Genomic DNA, 3354 nt, shown 5'->3' on the forward strand with positions numbered 1-3354 from the left:
TTCAGCTATGGGAGGGTGGGTTTGGGTGGGAAAGTGGTTTAAATTTGAATGGTGAGGTAGGTGGGGTTTTATGAAGGATGGATGTGAATGGTGAAGAGAAAGATGGGATTTGATAGCTGAAGGATTTTTGGGGAAGAGGTGTTGAGGTGATTGGTGAATGGGTGAAGAAGAGAGAGAGTGGTGGGGTAGGTGGGGATCCTGTGGGGTCCACAGATCCTGATGTGTCAAGGAAAAGTCATCCCTGCACCAAGTGGCGAGCAAAATTGCTCTTTGTGCCAATTCTGGCGTTAAACGCCGGGCTGGTGCCCATTTCTGGCGTTTAACGCCAAGTTTTTGCTCTTCTCTGGCGTTTAACGCCAGTCTGGTGCCCCTTTCTGGCGTTAAACACCCAGAATGGTGCCAGACTGGGCGTTAAACGCCCATCTGCTAGCCTCACTGGCGTTTAAACGCCAGTAGGTTCTTCCTCCAGGGTGTGCTATTTTTCTTTCTATTTTTCATTCTGTTATTGCTTTTTCCATTGATTTTGTGACTTCTCATGATCATCAACCTACAGAAAACATAAAATAACAAAGGAAAATAGATAAAATATAACATTGGGTTGCCTCCTAACAAGCGCTTCTTTAATGTCATTAGCTTGACAGTGGGCTCCCATGGAGCCTCACAGATACTCAGAGCAATGTTGAAACCTCCCAACACCAAACTTAGAGTTTGAATGTGGGGGTTCAACACCAAACTTAGAAGTTGGTTGTGGCCTCCCAACACCAAACTTAGAGTTTGACTGTGGGGGCTCTGTTTGGCTCTGTTTTGAGAGAAGCTCTTCATGCTTCCTCTCCATGGTGACAGAGGGATATCCTTGAGCCTTAAACACCAAGGATTCTTCATTCACTTGAATGATCAATTCTCCTCTATCAACATCAATCACAGCCTTTGTTGTGGCTAGGAAGGGTCTGCCAAGGATGATGGATTCATCCATGCACTTCCAAGTCTCTAGGACTATGAAATCAACAGGGATGTAATGGTCTTCAACTTTTACCAGAACATCCTCTACAAGTCCATAGGCTTGTTTTCTTGAGTTGTCTGCCATCTCTAGTGAGATTTTTGCAGCTTGCACCTCAAAGATCCCTAGCTTCTCCATTACAGAGAGAGGCATGAGGTTTACACTTTACCCTAGGTCACACAAGGCCTTCTTGAAGGTCATGGTGCCTATGGTACAAGGTATTGAAAACTTCCCAGGATCTTGTCTCTTTTGAGGTAATTTCTGCCTAGACAAGTCATCCAGTTCTTTGGTGAGCAAAGGAGGTTCATCCTCCCAAGTCTCATTTCCAAATAACTTGTCATTTAGCTTCATGATTGCTCCAAGGTATTTAGCAACTTGCTCTTCAGTGACATACTCATCCTCTTCAGAGGAAGAATACTCATCAGAGCTCATGAATGGCAGAAGTAAGTCCAATGGGATCTCTATGGTCTCATTTTGAGCCTCAGATTCCCATGGTTCCTTATTAGGGAACTCATTGGAGGTCAGTGGACGTCCATGGAGTTCTTCCTCAGTGGCGTTCACTGCCTCTTCCTCCTCTCCAAATTCGGCCATGTTGATGGCCTTGCACTCTTCTTTTGGATTTTCTTCTGTATTGCTTGGAAGAGTACTAGGAGGGAGTTCAGTAATTTTCTTGCTCAGCTGACCTACTTGTGCCTCCAAATTTCTAATGGAGGACCTTGTTTTAGTCATGAAACTTTGAGTGGTTTTGATTAGATCAGAGACCATGGTTGCTAAGTCAGAGTTGTTCTGCTTAGAATTCTCTGTCTGTTGCTGAGAAGATGATGGAAAAGGCTTGCCATTGCTAAACCTGTTTCTTCCACCATTATTGTTGTTGAAACCTTGTTGAGGTCTCTGTTGATCCTTCCATGAAAGATTTGGATGATTTCTCCATGAAGGATTATAGGTGTTTCCATAGGGTTCTCCCATGTAATTCACCTCTTCCATTGAAGGGTTCTCAGGATCATAAGCTTCTTCTTCAGATGAAGCTTCCTTAGTACTGCTTGGTGCATTTTGCATTCCAGACAGACTTTGAGAAATCATATTGACTTGTTGAGTCAATATTTTGTTCTGAGCCAATATGACATTCAGAGTATCAATCTCAAGAACTCCTTTCTTCTGATTAGTCCCATTATTCACAGGATTCCTTTCAGAAGTGTACATGAATTGGTTATTTGCAACCATTTTAATTAGTTCTTGAGCTTCTGTAGGCGTCTTCTTCAGATGAAGAGATTCTCCAGCAGAGCTATCCAAAGACATCTTGGACAGTTCAGATAGACCATCATAGAAAATACCTATGATGCTCCATTCAGAAAGCATATCAGAGGGACACTTTCTGATTAATTGTTTGTATCTTTCCCAAGCTTCATAGAGGGATTCTCCTTCCTTCTGTCTGAAGGTTTGGACTTCCACTCTAAGCTTACTCAATTTTTGAGGTGAAAAGAACTTTGCCAAGAAGGCATTGACTAGCTTTTCCCAAGAGTTCAGGCTTTCTTTAGGTTGTGAGTCCAACCATGTTCTAGCTCTGTCTCTTACAGCAAAAGGGAATAGCATAAGTCTGTAGACCTCAGGGTCAACCCCATTAGTCTTGACAGTGTCACAGATTTGCAAGAATTCAGCTAAAAACTGATGAGGATCTTCCAATGGAAGTCCATGGAACTTGCAATTCTGTTGCATTAGAGAAACTAATTGAGGCTTAAGCTCAAAGTTGTTTGCTCCAATGGCAGGGATAGAGATGCTTCTCCCATAGAAGTCGGGAGTAGGTGCAGTAAAGTCACCCAGCACCTTCCTTGCATTGTTGGCATTGTTGTTGTTTTCGGCTGCCATGGGTTCTTCTTTTTTGAAGATTTCTGTTAGGTCCTCTACAGAGAATTGTGCCTTAGCTTCTCTTAGCTTTCGCTTCAAGGTCCTTTCAGGTTCAGGGTCAGCCTCAACAAGAATGCTTTTGTCTTTGCTCCTGCTCATATGAAAGAAAAGAGAACAAGAAAATATGGAATCCTCTATGTCACAGTATAGAGATTCCTTGAGGTGTAAGAGGAAAAGAAAAATAGAAGGCAGAAGTAGAAGAATTCGAACTTATCAAGAGAGATGGAGTTCGAATTGTTCATTGAGGAATAGTGTTAGTCCATAAATAGAAGGATGCGAGAAGAGGGGAAGTAATTTTCGAAAATTAAGTAAAAGATTTTGAAAACATTTTGAAAAAAACTAATTGATTTTCGAAAATAAAAGTGGGAAAGAAATCAAGTTATTTTTGAAAAAGATTTTGAAATTAGAAATAAAAAAGATTTGATTTTGAAAATTAATGACTTGGCTATCAAGAA

At 41.6% G+C, this 3354-nt stretch overlaps 1 non-coding gene across 1 annotated transcript; it reads left to right on the forward strand.

Moving 5' to 3' along the window:
• The first annotated feature begins 2347 nt into the window (after positions 1 to 2347).
• Positions 2348 to 2455, forward strand: LOC112798605 (small nucleolar RNA R71). The gene has a single exon (XR_003200210.1). It is a non-coding gene; the product is annotated as a small nucleolar RNA R71 (small nucleolar RNA).
• Positions 2456 to 3354: the final 899 nt, after the last annotated feature.

This window comes from Arachis hypogaea, chromosome 4 (genome assembly GCF_003086295.3).
Source record: "Arachis hypogaea cultivar Tifrunner chromosome 4, arahy.Tifrunner.gnm2.J5K5, whole genome shotgun sequence".
Taxonomy (NCBI): domain Eukaryota; kingdom Viridiplantae; phylum Streptophyta; class Magnoliopsida; order Fabales; family Fabaceae; genus Arachis; species Arachis hypogaea.